This window comes from Cajanus cajan, chromosome 11, assembly GCF_000230855.2.
Source record: "Cajanus cajan strain Asha chromosome 11, NIPB_CcT2T_4, whole genome shotgun sequence".
Classification (NCBI taxonomy): domain Eukaryota; kingdom Viridiplantae; phylum Streptophyta; class Magnoliopsida; order Fabales; family Fabaceae; genus Cajanus; species Cajanus cajan.
This window is the reverse complement of record NC_138527.1, coordinates 8,938,347-8,958,952: the sequence shown is the minus strand read 5'-3', so window position 1 is coordinate 8,958,952 and position 20,606 is coordinate 8,938,347. Positions and strand designations below refer to the sequence as shown.

Below are 20,606 nucleotides of genomic sequence, written 5' to 3'. Positions count from 1 at the left end.
GCTTATAACTAAAAGCAATCATGTAGGCATTTTAAGGTAATTCGTGTAAATTTAAATTTTAACATGTAAATAATCATCAATAAAGAGAACTAACTATTAAGATTATTACTCCATATTGTGCTAATTTCATCATCAGGGTACCGATTTAGGGCATTGTAGGATGTCTAACACTTTCCCTACATGTAATCGACCCCCGAGCCCAATTCTGGTTATATAGGCCAAATTGGCATTTTTCGAAAACCTTTTCCTTTACCCGATGTTTTGAGCAAAACATCGGTGGCGACTCCCACAAACCATTTTTCAAAACCATCAATTAAGGATTAGTCTAGTATCTGGGCATTCCTTGATTGATGAGATTTTCAAACGGAGGTCTAATCCATCCATGGGCAAGATCAAAATTTTTCGGATTCCGACAGCGTCTATGGAGGTAAGATTTCAAATATCAGGTCAGGCTATTAGATTTAGGTTGAAATGTTGCAATTTTGTAATTTTTAAAAATAGTAGATAGCAGAACTAGTTTTTGATATAAACATAGAAGTTGTAAAAAATTGCCTTATCTTTCAAAGAAAATTAATATCAAATTGATACCATATGTATATTTGTAGATAAGGTGTTTAGACAACACGATGCCTTAGAAGATTAAGTTATGAAAATATAGTGTGCGAAAGACGATAATGAATAGCTTTACTATTTAGGTGTTTGATCTTATGAATAATTTGATGTACCTATAACAATATTTAAGAAATAGAAATAATGAAAGAGAACAATTGTGAATAATTTATGATGTGATTTGATTGTTAATGACTTCAGGTGTATCAAGCTAATGTATGTAAATGTGTGTTTGAAATTTGAACATGTGACTCTTGTGTGATACAATGTATTATATGTTAGTTATCTTGTCCAAGGAATGATTCTTGTACTAATTGATGGAGATGATTGAATTGTGAAGTTATGAGAATTGAATGTTGTAAATGAAATGTGTATGACAAATCGCTAAATGATAAATTGTTTGAGTATGTACACTGATATCTTGATAAAGTGAATGAGGTTTTGCCTTTGTATATAGATGAGACTATTATGAAAAGTAAATTGACATGCATTTATGATGCATATTATTATAATATGATAATGTTGTGAGTCCTTTTTAACATGCATCATATGCTTAATTGAGACTTAGCCTTCGGGTGGTGGCCTTCGAGCAACAATTGACAGTTGTGAGCATTTGGGCAATAATTGACAATTGATTTTACCGGTGCCAAATGCATATGCACTATGAGGTCCATGTCAATTGTATCGTATGTATATGTATACAAGTGAATTTATGTGATGAATTATATTGGCTATATGATTTATGTTTTTTTAGTTGAACTGTATTTTGTTGTATCAATATCTTTATCAATAGTCTGTTACAATTATATTTTTCTTTTTTTCTTGTGTTTGGTTATCCAGTTATATTCTACATCGTGAGCCAAGTGAGATATTTTTCACTCCCCTTAGGTGATTTACATCATGAGGTTGAGGATGTTGTTGGTGCAACCTGGTCCTTATTGTTGGTTTTATGCTCTGATAGAATGTGATATCGAGACTTAGTGAGAGATTATCTTCTTTTGTCATGTTTTGAGATAATTGTTAGTTTTATTGTAATGGATTTAATTGAGATTTTAGTTGGTTTTGTTTGGTTAAAAATGTGATAACTTCTATGTTGAACACATTGGGTTTTATTTATGAAAGACTCTTGTATTCAATTTTATTTATTCGCGAGGTAGAGGTGTCATAGAAACAAAATCAAGAAATAGAAAATAGAAAATTTTAGCAGCTAAATCTTTGTCTACCTTTTTTCTTCATCCTCATTGTTGGCTATTTAGATTTTTTTAAATAAGACTATCTTCTTTCATCTCACTCTGCCTGAGTGCATGTTAGTGAACATAGTAGTGTTGGTACCAGTTTACTAGAATCTAGAAGGAGGGTTGAATAGGTTATATCTTAAGATGACTGAACTTTCAACAATTCCTGATAAAAACCTACTAAGATATCTAAAACTCAACCTTTACTCAATTTGATTTAACAAATAACAGTAGATTACAAATTTATTACCAAAGTATCTAAATATCAAAGTTAATACAGTGAAACAATCACATGTAATCAAGATTGATTTTATTACCTTCTTCTTAATCAATTTCAATCACAAGAATAATGATAAGAGTTTTTACAGCAATTGAAATTTTGTATTTCACAAATATTTGAAATCTTTAACCAAGATATTAACAAGATTCTTAAAGATAAGGGTAAGAAGATAAAGAACACAGAAATTTACCCTAGTTCAGCCATCCACTTGGCCTACATCCAGTTTCCCCTGATTTAGCACCCCACTAAATCAAAGATCATTCACTATAATATTGTTTACAAACACCTTGCACACACAATATTACAATAATTCAACCAAACATCAATCTTGACACCACAAGATTGAAAACACACAAAAATTTCGTACCCCACAGAAATTACTTAATAAGCCCTACTCAAGATTTCAAAATCTCTTGTTGAGACACCCTATCTTAAGAGATACACCATTCAAAACGAAAATACAAGTTTAAAGATCACAAAAATATCACCTAATTTCATATAGATATTGATCTTTCATAGTTGAATATAATTCTTGAATTTCTTCCTTCAAGAACTCATGTTCAATCTTTGCATTTCTTGATATTTCAGAAAACTTCTTTGATCACCCTTGATTCTTGTTTCTGAAAGTAATCTTTTTCTCAAATGTTTTTCTTTCAAAATATTTTCAAAAAGTTCTCAAAATTGTTCTCTTTTATATTTCAAAAAGATAGTTATTTAAAGTGCAAGACATGATTCAGTTAAAAAGAGTAATAACAAAGGTAATCTATTACTTGATATGATAATCTGTTACCAGCTCTTTAAAAATGAAATAGAAACACAAAATCACCAGGGTAATCGATTACGGGATATGGTAATCAACTATCCCGAGCTTTCTAAGATCCAAGATTGCCTTTAATTCTGTGGTAATCGATTAACACGATGAAAACTTTGATTCTTCAGCCTTATTTCAAGAAAGAGAGTCTGTTTTAATCTATTACAAACTTTGGTAATCTGTTACCTCAGTAAACACTTTGAAAATCATTTTTCAGTAAGAGACGTGGTAATCTATTAACTTAGAGGACATTTAAATATCCTTTTCTAGTAACAGAGTTGGTAATCTATTACCCTGAATGGTAATTTATTAACAAAGTTACCTTGAAAAATCTTGTTTGAATCAAGTCATATTTCTATGTTTAAACACTTGGTAGTAAATTACCCTTTTCAAGATAATCTATTACTTTATGTTTACTCATGGAAATACTAAAAAATCAAATTCTTGGTTTCTTAAAAAAAAACTTGATTAGTTCTTGAATTAAGCATTCATCATCATCATCAATTATAAACAAACACACACACAAGCCTATATCTATTACAATCAATACAATATCCTTTTGCATGGGCTCAAACACCATCTATACATTAACATAATCAAAACTAAAACAATCTTGAGAAGTCTTCAAGTTTTCTCAATGATCTCCATAATCTGAACAAGTAGTGCTTGAGTATTCCCTTTCATGTGAATTTATTAATTTTATTTTAAACTCTAAATTTTAAGAATAATAGAGTAAGCTAATCTTGTTATCATGCAAATTCAAAAAATACTTGCACGAGTATTGAAAAATAGATTTGTTGACTTATTTAAACTTAAGTTTACTGGCTTATTTAACAAAGATAATGTAAGATAGGATTTTAAATAGTCTAATAGGTCATACCATGCTTTTAAAAGGGTCAGGCTAGACTTATAAAAGAAATTCTATGAAAGATAACAGGCCAGAGTTGGGCTTTAATTTTATCATCTAGGTGTTGCCTGCCTGGCTTAGCCCAACCTTTTTCTATCCCTAATTTCAAGTGCTCTTACAGTTCAGAAAAACGTGTAAGAAAATACCTAACCCTTATTTTTTGTGTTTAATAATCTTTTAGGTTGATCACCAAGTCCAACCCAATACTCTTTTTATCCTCTGTAGCCCTTTTTAATTTATTTAATAAATATTTTAAATATATTACTAACCTAATTAATTTAATTAATTACATTAGAAACTATAATTATTTAATCAAGCAATATTTTATGAAAAATGGGATGTTATATTTAGAGGTCATTTCAATATTAGTTTTTTTAATTGAATTTCAAAAAAAAAAAGTAATTTGTTTTTCACTATAATTTTCTAAATCTTTAATAAAACCTCTCAAATAAAATAACACAACAATTATATAAATTGCATAATCATTCTAATAAATCAACTACAGATTATTCAATAAAATTTGTCAATTAGCTACTAGTTAGAATTCAAACTAGTTACCCACACTGTAGATTAATATTATGTGCATGTGATGACACACTGAAGTTCTACATATGTACAAATTGTTGTCTTCTATGTTGCTAATTAACATTTTGTGCTTATTATCCACATGCTAGTGCATTGAAGCTCTTGGTATATACAAATATAAGTACGTAATTATTCTAATAAATCAACTACAAATTGTTCGTTAAAACTTTATTAATTTGCTAGTAATTAGAGTTAAAAATATTTTCCCACACTAACATTTTAATATTTTACTATCTTATTGCAGATTGATATCATGTGTATATGTTGGAACAATGAAACTCTAGATATGCATAAATTCTTGTCTCGTAAGATTCTAACTAATAGTTTGTACTTGCTATCAACATGTTGGTGCATTGAAGCTCTTGGTATGACAAATATAATTGAGCCAGGCTTTTCTTTGATCGGAGAAGAAGCATTAACCAACCATGGTTTCATTTCTGGTATGTCTAATGAATTTGGCTAGTGGAGTTCCATTCAACAATACCATATCACTTTGAATGTTTCCATCTTTGGGTGTCAGATGTTATTCTTCCCTAGTAGTCTTTGATACCTTTCCTGGTACCATATCCAAGATAGGGTCCAAATTCATGTCATCAACAAGGGAGACATTGAAAGCAGCAGAATTGGACATGTTTATGAGTAGCATAGTGATACCAGGCTAAGAGTAAGGAGAACAACTAGAAGTGATTAATTAGAAAGAGAAATAAGATTAAGAAAAAATGGCACACATTGTCTTTAGACATTATAGAAACTTCTTGGATTTACTATGTATAATTAGATTTTCCCAAATAATTGTAACAGTTTATGATATGCTAATTATTTGTCTATAGCATGGTGTTGTTAACCTCTATATGAATAGTTTTTTTTTGTCAAGATAGAAAAAGGGGAGAAAAAAGAAAAAAGACATTTTGAGAAAAATGAGCTTACCCTTTTCTTTGAGCAATGAGCGTATGGACACAAAAATGGTGATCCTTTGTGAGAAACCAAAAGAACTTTGCTTCCCATAAGTTGATTCCATAAAAGCGCTTTGATTGATCATAATATGTTTTGATTAGAATGACATGTGAATCCATAACTAAGTCTTGATCACTTAGGTTGTTTGATAAATTTTTGTAGGATATTAACCTGACAAATATAACAGATAAAGCATATTGGTTGTGCATGCTACGGTAACTTTTAAATGAATTATACATTCATTAGTAGCAAGTGCCTTTCCCACACATGTGACACACGACTTACCCATAATAATCCAGTTTAGGAATGAAGCTTGTTGTCTTTAGCAAACCATAGTTTCCTCCAACTAGAGTTTGTCTACAATAAACCATGTGGTTTAAGGTTGATGTCATGCCCAACTGGTCCATGTGACATCCTTACTACCCCAATACATATATTGTAATAATGTAAATAGACTAAGAAAATAAAATTTTCAACATAGGTAAAAGGGTTCACATAAAAACCTTCATAAATATTCCTCAATATCCAAGATAATTAGAAATAAATAAATTAGAAAATGAAACATAAGAGTTTACAAATTGTTTTCGAAAGACAAGGTACAACTCCAAATCCATATAAAAATCCATGTCCTAGAAATCCTCTGCCCTGATGTCACAATATCAGAGCATACCCACAATTCAACCGTTGGCATTCTAGATGCCACTCATATCCGGATCTTCCTCACCTAAAACATCCACAATTGCACAGTGAGAAAAGAAAATATTTATATGTAAGGCACATAAGGAAAACACAACATATCATCTCATTATAAAATATTAATAAACATTTCAATATATCATAACTCTATCAATCATGCATCATCACCACGTCACAATTCGCAATCACCCCAATTTTCACAAATCTTGCAATTAACCCTATGCCAAGGTCACGCTTGTAGCATCTCTTGCCCAAGGTTGTGCCACCCCCGACATAAGTATGAGAAATCACACATCCTACACTATGCCAAGGTCACGCCTGTAGCATCGCTTGCCCAAGGTCGTGCCACCCCCGACATAAGCATGAGGAATCACCCATCCCATACTATGCCAAGGTCACGCCTGTAGTATCTCTTGCCCAAGGTCGTGCCACCCCTGGTCATAATGTGAGGAACCACAATCACATAATAATCACAATCATCACAAAATCTTACTATGTCAAGGTCACGCTACCCTTCAGCCTAGGGTCGGGCTCACCCTTGACATAACGCTATGCCAAGGTCACGCTACCCTTTTAGCAGCCTAGGGTCGTGCTCACCCCTGACATAACACTGTGTCAAGGTCACGCTACCCTTTTACCAGCCTAGGGCCGTGCTCACCCCTAGTCATCAGTATGAGGATCCACAATCACATCTCATTCACATTCCACACATCTATACCAATAATTTTTATAAATTAATATAAAACCCAATTAATCACCAATTTAATTGATAGAATCTTAACTAAAATAATAAAACCCCCAATTTTTCCAAAACCTAACTCACAGGCACTTTTCTACAATTTTGTTCTCTTTCCCAGATCATCATTCTTACAAATTAAATAATATTCTAATCCTCAACACATACAGAATCTAATGGGATCATCAATTCCTCAAACAGAAATAATCCAATTTTTCCAAAACCTAACTCACATGCACTTTTCTACAATTTTGTTCTTTGTCCCAGACCATCATTTTTACAAATTAAATATATATTCATGATCCTGAATACATACAGAATCACATATGACCAATAATTATCCAAACAGAAATAATTATAAAATTACTCATAATCCTACTGGCTTCCTCTTCTACCCAATACCCAATTCCCTCATGTAACTTTGCATACAAATAATCTCTTTTTCTCCCGTACCTGGATAAACAGTAGCTGAAACTAAAATAAAGATCTCATTGGTCTCCTCCTCTTTTTTTTTTCCTAACCTTTCAGAACGCAAATGAGGCAGATAGGGTTAACACTACCTGACTCCTTTCTTAAAAAATTAATCCATTGGGCTGGGTCAACCAAACCCATTTTCCTTCTCTTCTAACCCACTTCTCTTCTTCCTCAAAATAATTAAATAAAATAAATAAATATATATTATAAAATATTTTTCCTCTATAATAATAATATATTTCTAACCCAAAATATAATATTATAATTTTAATAACAAAATATCATATAAAATCAACCCTCTCTTAAAACATATAAATATTTATTTAAAAATAATAATAATAATACTTATTTAATACGTACAAAATAATTGTCCAAAATAATAATTATTTAAAACGTACAAAATAATATTCCTCTATAATTATTAAAATAATTATGACCAAATACCATCTAATAATAATAATAATAATAATAATAATAATAATAGTAATAGTAACCTTTTTGAAAATGGGGTGTTACAATACTTCCCCCCTTTTAAGAAATTCGTCCTCGAATTTATGAAATGAAGAGGTTCGACTATGACTCCTTCATTAAACTCAAGATTCTTCTTAAACATCCTAGGCAAACCCACAACAAAGTCTAGCCGCATTATCTCACCTCCAAATAGGGACATCTAAAGGCTACAAAAGTCCAAAAAGGCTTATGATGTTCTGTCTTAGACTTATACCATACTAAACATGAGTACACAAACTTCCTCTACTCCTCTCTTCACCTTAGGCCACCACGCTTCCGTTGCGCCACTCTGATACATCTTAGTAGCTCCTAAATGGATGCTAAGAGTACTCTTTTGTCCTTCCTCTAAGATCATCTCTTAATTCGGGATTACTAGGCACCCAAATTTTGTTCTTGCACCTCAAAACAACGTCGATTCCTACTCAAAAAAGGTTACATATACTCCTATCAATCTTCTTCACTTAGTTCACTAAGAAAGGATCTGACTCCTGAACTTTTCTAATCTCATCCATTAATTCACTAGTCACTTTCAACATAATTGATTCAATGTTCCTAAGGGTAATCTCAGACACCAAGCTTAAGTCTCTAAACTCTTCAATCAAATTCAACTCTTAAATCGTCAAAGACGATAGATGAAAGATCATCCTACTCAAGGTATCTGCCAAAATAATAGCTTTATTTCTACGACCCTCTCCAAAGATCAAGCACCTAAGCGTAAGTTCACTAGGTACACAGAATCGGTCTCCAAGTCTTACCACTTCATCTATACCCAAGGCAACTCTTCTCTCCATTACCTCGTCCTATAGCCTCATAGCTTGTCACCAAAATGAATCAACTAATTGTGCTCCCCTGATTCTCCTTTGATAATTCACTAGCTACTCGAGCCATACCTAGTCTCACATTACTAAGGTTAACCTCATAAGTCAAGCTTAAATCCCTAATTTCAACTAAAATATCCATCTTTCTAATCATAAGGAAAGGAAAATATAAAGGTTTCTTACTCAAAGCATCGATCACCACAGTGGCTTTACCTAGATAACAACTAAGATTAAAATCCTAGTCCTTAAGAAATTCCAACTATCTCCTTTGGTCAAAAGATATTTACGGCTCTAACGATCACTAAATACCTCAAGCTTAGAATCATATAGGTAGTGTCTCCAAATCTTAGTATAAATATTACAACCACTAACTTAAAGTCATGGGTAAGGTAATTCCTCTCATGATTTCTCAATTTCCTAGAAGCATAAGCTACTACCGTTCCTTCTTGCATCAACACTCCGCCCAAACCTATCTTAGAAGCACTACTATATACCATAAAATGCTTACTAAAATCCAGTAATATTAGTGTTCTTACCAGGGATCTGTCGCAGAGATGATCCGCTGGGTAAGATCGGCGAGTCTCCTTCGTTGGTACGTTTGATGCTCCAAGATGGGGGTGGTACCTGCAAAAGAGACTCCGATGCTAAAGTTAGTGTTTGTGGATGTATGAGTCTCGTATAAGTAATGCACGTACCTTAGGGTGAATTAGGATTTTCATGGGCCTTGGGCCCGAGATCAGTCATGACCTATTTGGATGTCGAGCTGACATCGCTTAGCGCGTGTCCGAGGTCACTCCACGTTGAGATGAGCTCGGCATGACGTTACAGATAGTACACTAGCCCCCCGAGCTCCAAAGACCACGGGTCGAGGAGTTAAGACCGAGCTTGTCAAGGGGTCGTGACCCTTCGCGTACGCCTGTCTATCAAGATGCCATGTGTCATAACCGTCGCCTCGTTCTTGGAAACGTGCAGGCGGCGTGCTAATGGGAGGTGATCGTTACGCAATGATGACTGTGCTCATCATAATGGGGTTCATTAAATGTGCCATCAGCTTTGTCCCTTAGGGGACACGTGTCGTGGCCGTTTGAATTTTTGGGGAAAAACCTTTTCTTTTTCTCGCGCCCCTACCCATTCATTTTACTCTTTTTCGTTCTCTCTTCTCGTTGGCTTCTTGTGCACGCTAGTTTCTGCTCCTTAGCTTCCGCCATCTCCGTCCTTGCTTTCTCTGTCTCTGTTCTTTTCTTTGTCAAAAGAGTACCAGGTACTTCGACTTCCTTATCTTCTTCTTCTTCTCAAATCTTCTCTCCTTCTTGATGGCTGGTAATAGTGGTGCCGCTTCTTCTGTACCTGCCAAGGGCAAGGGCAAGGCGCGTGGCAAGGCGGTGGCTACCGGGACGGCCGCCGCCGAAAAGATAAAGGCGAAGAACCAGCCTAAGGAGCCCATCCCCGACATTCCTGGCTACGACTGGGTCAGGAGTGATGTGGGGGAGTTCCAGAGTGTGTTTAGGTCGTTCATGGAGATCAATGCGATGCGGAAATCGCATAGGATCTGTGACTCTTCCGTCTCTAAGTTCATCCGGCTCGAGCCTTGTCAGCCCGATGAGCATGTCTATATGGGGGTCCTTTTGACCCTCCTTTCTTTTATGTTTACCAGTGTCTTTTTAGGGACTTAGGCGTGTGTCTTCCCTTTTCACAATTTAAGTGTGATTTTTTGAATTTTATCAACTCGGCACCTTGCTAGTTGCACCCCCAACAGTTGGGGTTTTTTGCGGGCTTTTCAAGTCCTATGTTCGGCCTTGGGGATAGAGGTGTCTCTGCTCGTTTTTCTCCATTTTTTCTAGTTAAAAATGGGTGTCCCTCCTTATGGCTTGATGTCCCTGAATGGGAGTAAGGCTGGGGGTCTATTTTCCCTTTACTCCTAGTCGTATAAAAATTTTAAACAAGAGTTCTTCCGGGTGGCGCTTGTGGATGTCAACCCGTTGGAGGATGGGGTGTTCTATTTCGGCTGGTTTCCGAAGTTCCCCTTCTATTGGCGGCCAGCCCCAACTTGCTCATCTTGTCGCTTGCTAATGTGGCGTACAAGGAGAGGGGTCTAGAGAGTGAGTATCTTGTCCTTTTCAGGTGTTAGGGTTTGTAAGAGTTTCTGTTACTGATGTATTTGATTTCTTGTGTTTGCAGGCATAATGGGCAGGAACAAGTGGCGTGAGTTGAAGCACCGCTACAACATCGCTGAAATTGAAGTTCCAGAGCCTCAAGAGGAGGAGGTGGCCCCCCTGGAGACCCGTCAAAAAAGAAAAAGGGGAGAGAAAGAGGTCGAGGGGACCTCTGCCCCTCAAAGTGCTGAAGAGGTGACCTCTAAAGCCACCGACACCGACGCAATTGATCTCACTGGGAGTCCTCCGCCCGAGGGAGCTCCCCAAGTGGCCGCCGAGGAGGTAGCCCAGGCCGCCGAGCAAGTTGCTCAGGTTGCCGAGGTTAGTATCTTCATCATTTGTGGTTTTTCTTCTATGTTGTTCTTTTCTTGATTTACTGGCGTAGTATTGTCTTCTGCAGGCGGGGAATGCTGCCGAGGTCCTGGTGCCTCCGAGCTCGGAGGCGCCAGGGGCGGGTGCCCCTGTTGCTGAGCAGGGGACGCCAACTACTGCTTCCGCTGAGGCTCACGGCAAGGGGCCGAGCTCCGAAGTCCCGATGTCCACTCCTGCAGCGTCGACGCCGCCAACTGGCTCGTCAAAGGGGGCCTCCAAGAGTTAGTACCTTGCCAGTCGCTTTAGAAAAGGTCGCTCCCTGACGCGATTGGACCACGTGAGCGCGTCGGAGGACATCGACTCGTTGTGGAGTGTGGGAGTGACTTCGGAGAAGTTCTTCCTCAAAGGTTCGCTGAGCTCGGCTGATCGGGCTATGATCGAGACGATCGGGCCAGTGGAAAGCCTTGATTCTGCTGAAGTCTTTTTGCAGGGGGCAATGGCCATCGTGGACTATTGGAAACACAAGTGGGCCAAGCAGCAGAAAGACCTTGAGAGGATGAGGAGCCGAGTTCAAGTGTTAAAGGAGGAGAACAAGGCCTTGGCAGCTGCCCTTGGGGATGCCAAGTTGCAGAACGAGGCCGAGCTTCAGGCCACCAAGAGGGAGGTGGTGAGAATTCAGAAGTCCTTGGAGATTTCTCTGAGGTCCAATGAGACTCACGCTGCCCAAGTGAGTGAGCTGTAGGAGCTCGCCAATTCTTCCCGAGGCCAGGTGCGTGCCTTAGAAGATGAGGTAACTTATCTGAAGGCTGATCTCGTGGTGGCGGCTGAGAAGCGTCTTTGCGACGAGGTGCTTCTCGGTGGGAAAGAAGAGGAGGTCACCGCACTCAGGGTGGACCTCGCGAAGATAGCGGCGGAGAAGGCGGAGCTGGAGAAGAAGCTCGAGGGAACTGAGCGAGCTGTCCTGTTCGAGCACAAGAGGGGATTCCTCAAGGCAGCTTGCCAGGCGAGGTTGCTCGCGCCCGGGGTCGATCTCTCGGCAATGCATGTAGAGAAAGAGGTGCGCTTTGGAAAGCTGGTGAAGGAGGACGACCTTCAAGACAGCTCGAGCGACAATGCCTCCGCCTAAGCCGATTTTTTCATAGCTTAAGTTATTTTGTTCTGCTTTGTTTTTCTTTTTCTTGAATTCATGTATTGAACTCGTGGAATTCGTTGTACATATATCATTTTTCAAGATTTTGTCTTTGTGCTTTCGATGGTTCTATTTGACCTTCTGTTTTTGAACTTATGTGTTTTGCACTTGTGTGTTTTGTGCTTTTCCGGGGCTCAGACTTGGCCCAATGTAAATAATTCGTATTGAGGTTCAAACTTGTCCTTTGGCGAGATAGAGCGATTCAGACCGAGATTCAAATTCGACTTCTGTGTAAAATAAAAATAATGTTTTTCGGGGTCTGTACATGATCTCGAGTTGGAGTGAGACAAATCGTACCAAGGTTCGAACTCGACCTCGATTTAGTGTAAGGTAACTCTTATTAAGGTTCGAACTCGACCTTGGTGTAAAGTAACTCTTACTAGGGTTCGAACTCGACCCTGGCTTAGAGCGAAATAAATCGTACCAAGGTTCGAACTCGACCTTGGTTTGGAGTGGAATAAATCGTACCAAGGTTCAAACTCGATCTTGGCGTAAAGTATAATAAATTATACCAAGGTTCGAACTCGACCTTGGTTTAGAGTGAAATAAATCGTGCCAAGGTTCGAACTCGACCTCGGCGTAAAGTAGAATAAATTGTACCAAGGTTCGAACTCGACCTCGGTTTAGAGTGAAATAAATCGTGCCAAGGTTCGAACTCAACCTCGGCGTAAAGTAGAATAAATTGTACCAAGGTTCGAACTCGACCTCGGCGTAAAGTAGAATAAATTGTACCAAGGTTCGAACTCGACCTCGATTTAGAATAAAACGTCTTATGGTAAAACAATGCGAAATTAAGAGAATATGAATGGAAAAGAATGAGTTATTTCATTGATATTACGTGTGCCTCGTTAAAAACCCTCTCAGCCAAAACCCATTCTATTTTTTGGGACAAAAGACTGAGGCGGGAAAAGAGTGCACAACTCATTCATACAAAGTTAGCTGAAATAGAACTTGATATGTGTGGCATTCCAAGTTCGCGGGATGGGTCTTCCGCTGAGTTCTTCTAGTCAGTATGCCCCGTTCTCCAAGTCTTCTATAACTCGGAATGGGCCACCCTAGGTGGGTGCAAGCTTTCCGTCTGATGTGTCTTTCCGTGCTTCGCCTAACAGTCGCCATACCAGGTGACCAACTCGGAAAGAGCAAGGTCGCACTTGCATATTGTATCTTCTGGAAGCTCAGAGTTTATAGGCTTCTTCATGAATCCGAGCTTCGTCTCTGAGCTCGTCAATCAAGTCGAGGTCAGCTACCATTTCTCGAGCGTTTTGCTCGCTATTGAAGGCCTGGTGTCAGTGAGATGTTTCCCCAACCTCCACTGGGATCATGGCGTCGGTTCCATAAGTCAGCCTGTAAGGCGTTTCCTATGTCGTCGACTGGGGGTGCAATGGTATGCCTAGAGGATGCTGGGAAGTTCGTCAGCCCATTGCCCCTTGGCATTCCCTAGCCACTTCTTGAGCTCTCGGAGTATCACCTTGTTTGCAACTTCGGCTTGACCATTAGTTTGTGGATGTTCCACCAAGGTTGGGAGGTGCTTGATTCTGAGTTCCCGGAGGAAGTCCTCGAAGCTCTGTGTAATGAATTGTCGACCGTTATTAGTAACAAGGGAATGGGGGATTCCGAACCTGCATATGATTCTCTTCCAGGTGAACTTCCGTATGTTCTCAGTGGTGATCTTAGCAAGTGGACATGCTTCGATCCACTTGGTGAAGTAGTCGATTGCCACCAAGAGGAATTTGAGCTGACCTTTTACTGGGGGGAATGGTCCTAGGATGTCTATCCCCCACTGGGCAAAAGGCCACGGCGACATCATCTGGTGGAGAGTTTCGGGTGGCTGTCGATGCGTGTTGCCGAAATGTTGGCACTCCTTGCATCTTTCTACGTAGGCTTGGCAATCCGACTTCAAAGTGGGCCAGTAGTATCCAGCTCGGAGCACCCTGGTCACCATTGAGTGTGTCCTGGAATGCATGCCACATATACCTCGGTGGATCTCTTCGATGACATAGGTCGCTTGAGGTGCAATCAAGCATTTGAGCAGTGGGGTGGAGATGCCACGCTTGAATAGTTCGTTGCCAACAATTACGAACTTAGCCGACCTGACCCTCATCTTCCGAGCTTCATCCTTATCCTCGGGTAAAGCTCCTTCCTTCAAGTAGTTCCAGATGCCTGTCATCCATCCATGGTCTTCGCTATTGCTGGTGTTGACGACCTTGTCGTCTAGGCTGGGTGAATGCAAGGTTTCCTGGATGATGGTCCGATGTTGTCCAGGGTGTTTGGTGCTAGCGAGTTTTGATAGGAGGTCAACCCTGGTGTTCTGTTCTCGCAGTACATCGAAGGACGAGATTTGTTGTGATGCCATATGGAAATACCGTTGCAGAAAAGTATCCTTGGCCTGTATGTCCCGCTGAGCTGCTCTACCATGAGTTTGGAGTCACTGTTGCAACTCACTCTCCGTGCTCCGAGGTCGTGGGCTAACCTTATCCCTGCGAGATGTGCTTCGTACTCCGCTTGGTTGTTCGCCACTTTGAAGCTAAACTTGAGGGATTGCTCCAAGGTGACTTGATTCGGACCTTCCAATATGATACCTGCACTACCACCTTTAGAATTGGAGGACCCATCAACATACAAAGTCCATACCTGTGGTTTTTTGACCGAGGTTGGCATCAGCTCAGCCACGAAGTCAGCTAAGCATTGAGCTTTTAGAGCGCCGCGGCTTTTGTATTGGATGCCGAACTCAGACAATTCGACTAACCATGCTATCATTCGCCCGGCGAGCTCTAGCTTTCGCAGGATTTGCTTGATTGGGTAGTCGGTCTTGACTATCACCTGGTGACTCTAGAGGTAAGGTCGGAGACACCGAGCTGCGGTAACAAGTGCTAGTGCTAGCTTCTCGATCATCTGGTACCGTTTCTCTGTGTCTTGGAGTACTCGGCTGATGAAGTAGATTGGTGTCTGCACTTTTTGGTGATCTTGTACTATAATCGCGCTGATGGCGCTTTCTGCTACGGCCAAGTAGAGGAGGAGTTCGGCTTTGTGATCCAGCCTCTGTAGGATTGGCGGGGTTGTATGGAAGGTTTTCAAGCTTTTGAAAGCCTCTTCACACCGGTCCGTCCATTCGAAATTTAGCGGCTTACGCAGCAGGGTGAAGATGGGCCTCGCTTTCTCCGCCAGCCTGGGGATAAAACGGGACAAGGAAACCAACCTTCCCGCCAAACGTTGGACTTCCTTCATAGTTTGAGGGCTCTACATCTGGATGATGGCTTTGCACTTCTCTGGGTTAGCCTCGATCCCCCTGTTAGTGATCATGAATCCGAGGAACTTACCTCCCTGGACGCCAAAGACGCATTTTTCTGGGTTGAGGCGCATGTTATGCTTTCTGATATGGCTAAACACCTCGGCCAGGTCGACAGCATGAGCTTCGGTTGAGGTGGTTTTGACCACCATGTCATCGACGTAGACCTCCATGTTCCGTCTGATCTGCTGGTGGAAAACCTTGTCCATCAGCCGCTGGTAGGTGGCCCCTACGTTTTTGAGACCGAAGGGCATCACTTTGTAGCAGTAATTGGCATGATCGGTGATGAATGATGTGTGCACCTCGTCTAGTAGGTACATCATGATCTGGTTGTACCCGGAGTAAGCGTCAAGGAAATTGAGGAGGGCGTGCCCGGATGTTCCATCAACCAGCCTGTCGATGCTCGGCAAGGGGTACAAGTCCTTGGGGCATGCTTTGTTCAGGTCGGTGTAGTCGACGCACATGCGCCACCTCCCCGAGCTCTTTTTTACCAATACCACGTTTGCCAGCCACGTGGTGTATCTGACCTCACAGATGATGTCGGCGTTCAGTAACTTTTGCGTCTCGGTGATGATGGCCTCCCGCCTTTCGCCGCTGACCTTCCTCTTCCTCTAGGCCACTGGCCTTGCCTCCTTGTGGATTGCCAACCTGTGACAAATGAAGTTAGCATCTATACCTGGCATGTCGGTGCTGGACCATGCAAAGAGGTCGGCGTTCTTGGAGATTTCAGCTTCAAGCTATTGCCGTAACTCCAGGTTCAACTGCTTGCTAATTTTTGTGCACTGCCCAGGAAGCTTCCCGATTTGTAGGTCATCGAGCTCGTCGATGGGACTCGGTCGTTCATCATGGGAGTCGGACCTCGGGTCGAGGTCAGTGATGTCCCCGTGGGTGATGTGAGTCCACTTTGGCGCTCGTTGGGTCGTCACGGTTTTGTCCTTGACAGAGATGATCTTGCCATCATTCCCTGGGAACTTCATGGTGAGATGTGGGGTGGATACCACTGCTCCGAGTTGGTTCAGCGTCGAATGATGTTGTAGGACGTGTTGGCTTCTATGAGGAGGTATCGGACCACAATCTTCCTTGTGGCGGGAGAGGTTTCGAAGGTTGTCAGCAGGTCCACATATCCTCGAGTGTGTACTCGCTCTCCTGCAAAACTGACTAGGGGCTCTATGTGAGGTTGGATAAGAGAGTGAGGGATATCTAACCTGAGGAACGTGGCCAATACAGGACATCAGTCGAGCTCCCTTGGTCAATCAACGTCTTGTGGACCTCCCAATTGGCGACCTCCACGGCGATGACCATTGGATCATCCTAGTTGGGGTTGACGCCAACGTAGTCTTCGTCAGTGAAGGTGATCGGCAGCGAGCTTTGATGCGAGGCCGAGGTAGCGTAGTGGACATTGTTGATGCTGCGCAAATGTCATTTTCGCGCCAAGCTGCTAGAGCCTCCCCCTGCGAAGCCACCTGCAATTGTGTTGATGACGCCCTGTAAGGGGGCTGACCCTGTTTCCTGGCTTACCTCGGCCTGCACTACACCACCAGCATTTTCCTGAGAGCCAGAGGGTTGGTATGTGCGGGCTCCTGAACCACGACTTCTGCCTCGTCCTCGTCCATTGTATCCTCCTCGGTGGCCTTGCTACCGCTGGACATATTGTGCAAGGTGTCCCGCATGGACGAGTTCCTTTATGCGATCTCTGAGGGTGCAACATTCCTCAGTGGTGTGACCATCATTCCTATGGTATCGGTAGTGCTTGGATTTGTCTGTACTGTTGGGGCTGTGTCCTGGTGGTGGCAGGGTGAGTAGGTTGTTGTTGCTGGCCTCTTTCAGGATATGTACTCGGGACGCATTCAAAAGGGGTGTAGAAGTCGTATCTCCCCCCTTTATTTACCCAAGCAGTCTTCTTGAACTGACTGTCGTTGTTGACTTTCACCTTGTCCTTGTGACCATTGTATGGTTTCGCTTGTGACTTCCCGCGAACCTGGTCACGAAAAGCGGAGTGCTCTTCCATCTGTATGTACCCTGCAGCTCGGGCACAGAGTTCATCAATATCGGTAGGAGCTCGACGACATAGACTGTCCACAAAAGGTCCTGGCTTAAGCGCCATGAGCATGGCGTGCAGGGCAACTTCGGGATTCAGGTTCTGAATCTTGACCAAGATGCTGGCGAAGCGTTCCATGAACGTCCTCAACGGTTCGTCGTCGCCCTGCCTGAGACTGGCCAAGACGGCGGAGGTGACGTGGTGAGGTCGACTCGTGGCATACTGCGCCGTGAATCGCCTGACCAGGGTGTCAAAGCTGTCGATTGATTCGACAGGTAACTGGGTGTACCAGTTCAGTGCAGCCCCCTTGAGTGAGGTCAGAAAAACCCTACACAGAACAGCATCGTCGTTAGTGTAAAGGTTTACCTGTGTGACGTAAAAGTGTCGCCACCGGCCCAAACGGGCCTCGGCGGTCGCGAAGACGGTCGAGCTCGCTTATTATTTTAGTTTTGAAAATGTATTGGATTATTAGAACGACTTGTTCTCAAACTGAGACCTTGTCGATCCTATCCAATTTATTTATTAAAACGTCTCACCAATCCATATTAATCCCAAGCGGGACCCTCCATGGATTAGTGGTTTTCGCAAAAGGAGGGTTCGTGGAGTCGCCACCAATGTTTTACTCAAAACATTGGAAAAAGGGATAAGGCAATTGATTTTATAAATCAACTTTGGCCATTACAACCAGAGTCGGGTAAGGGAATCGGTTACGCGTGGGGAAGGTGTTAGCACCCCACAGCGCCCCTTTCGGGTTCCCTATGACAGATTATTTTCTAAAATAACAGCGTAAAATTACTAAATTACCCCTATTTATTCTAAACAATTATAAATTAACTATCTACATGATGACAGTTTAAATATGCACACAGAAAGCAGTAAAAGGAAGGATTTAAGAAAAAACCTCTTGAAGCGTGCTTTTATATATTGAGTGAAACTGGGAAGCTTTTTGGCGTTCCCTCGCTCTACAAGCTCACTCGCTCCTTCCTAAAAAACTTTTAACTATGGAAATCCGGAGGATTTCCCTTCGACTAGGTTCGATCCTCAAGCAAAATGGCTCGGGGCTCAAGAACTTTGTCGGATCAACTCTCCGAGTGATTTCTAGGGCAGAACACTGCTCAAAAACCCCAGAATACTCAAGGAGAGGGTTAAAACTATCTTGAAAAGTGTGGAATGACGTCCAATGACGTCTTATTTATAGGAAACAGGCGCAGTACGGGCATTGGGGGTCAATACGGCCCGTATTGAAGATTTGTTCTTCAATACGGCCGTATTGAATTCAATACGGCCGTATTGAAGTTCAAAACCTTCAATACGGCCGTATTGATTTCAGTACGGCCGTATTGAAGTTCAAAACTTCAATACGGGCCGTACTGAGTCTCAAACAGGCCGTACTGAGCTTATTTCTTCCTATTTGCTTATTTTTGCTACTCTAAGACCTCTAAACCTACAGATAGTCATCCTTTGGCCTTCTAGGAGTCCTCCTGGTTGACTTTCCTTTGATCTTTGAGGGTCTTCGAGTCTTATTTCGGACCCGGACAATTTTAGGGGTCTACAGCTGCCCCCCCTTTACTTAGTCAAACGGTCTTTTGGTGTACCGGCTGACAAGTAAAGGAGTTGACCCAATTGTCCGGGTGATGCGCCGACCTTCTGACTTGTAGCGTCTTCCGGTGGAAAATTGTTGAGTAACCTCTCCAGGTTGTTGCATACCTCGGCGCTCCTGACAACCTCGGTAGCTAAGTTTACCCTCTTCAGGTCCTGCCTCTTAACATTCAGCAGTGTGAGTTTACCCTCTCCAGGTCCTGCCTCTTAACATTCAGCAGTGTGAGTTTACCCTCTCCAGGTCCTGCCTCTTAACATTCAGCAGTTGAGTTTACCCTCTCCAGGTCCTGCCTCTTAACATTCAGCAGTTGAGTTTACCCTCTCCAGGTCCTGCCTCTTAACATTCAGCAGTGTGAGTTTACCCTCTCCAGGTCCTGCCTCTTAACATTCAGCAGTGTGAGTTTACCCTCTCCAGGTCCTGCCTCTTAACATTCAGCAGTTGAGTTTATCCTCTCCAGGTCCTGCCTCTTAACATTCAGCAGTTGAGTTTACCCTCTCCAGGTCCTGCCTCTTAACATTCAGCAGTGTGAGTTTACCCTCTCCAGGTCCTGCCTCTTAACATTCAGTAGTGTGAGTTTACCCTCTCCAGGTCCTGCCTCTTAACATTCAGCAGTTGAGTTTACCCTCTCCAGGTCCTGCCTCTTAACATTCAGCAGTTGAGTTTACCCTCTCCAGGTCCTGCCTCTTAACATTCAGCAGTGTGAGTTTACCCTCTCCAGGTCCTGCCTCTTAACATTCAGCAGTGTGAGTTTACCCTCTCCAGGTCCTGCCTCTTAACATTCAGCAGTTGAGTTTACCCTCTCCAGGTCCTGCCTCTTAACATTCAGCAGTTGAGTATTGCCTCTCCAGGCCTGCTTCCGTGTCTTCTGATCACTTCGGCAATGATTTGATATGATTTTTGTCTCCACAGTCCACGATGCTGCTTCGACGGTTTTTCTGATTTTGTGCCGCTGAGGGCTGGATAACGCAGGGATCCGTCTAGGGGATGTGCAGTCATTCATAGGTTCTTGTGCCCCAACTTGCATTGCATTGTTGGTACCCATGGGGAATTTTTGACTCCTTGGGGTGTAGACACAGATGCTCTCTCTCTGAGTTGAGCGATGCCTTATGTTTGGCTGACGTCCTTTTGACGTGGGTGGAGTATCCCGGTTGTCCTTATTCGGGTATCTCTTTTGGATTTTCTGATTTTTGTAGCCTCTGTGTAGGCTGTTTATCCGCTGGGGATTTTGTCATTCATTTCTTGACTGGCCTCTTCTGTTAGGCAAATGATCTTGATGTTTGGTGCTTGGCTGGATGCCACATTCCGTTTGGGGAATATTTATTGATATATTTTTTTCTTTTTTGGAAGAGTGCCTCTGAGTAGGCGAATTATCTTGATGTTCAGTGTTCGGCTGAGTGCCGGATTCCTCTTGGG

At 41.7% G+C, this 20,606-nt stretch overlaps 1 protein-coding gene across 2 annotated transcripts in view; it reads right to left on the bottom strand.

The window, feature by feature from the left end:
- Positions 1-5,850: 5,850 nt before the first annotated feature.
- The window catches only part of LOC109793724 (uncharacterized), a 41,120-nt gene continuing 26,364 nt past the window's right edge, over positions 5,851-20,606 (bottom strand). Inside the window, exons 1-2 of one of the 2 annotated variants that reach the window (XR_014430655.1) lie at positions 9,152-19,478; positions 5,851-6,105 (exon numbers count right to left, since the gene is read on the bottom strand). The gene's annotated coding sequence lies outside the window, so the exon portion shown is untranslated. Of the gene's footprint in view, positions 6,106-9,151; positions 19,479-20,606 lie in introns of those variants that run through there. The other variant, XR_014430658.1, reaches the window with a different exon arrangement.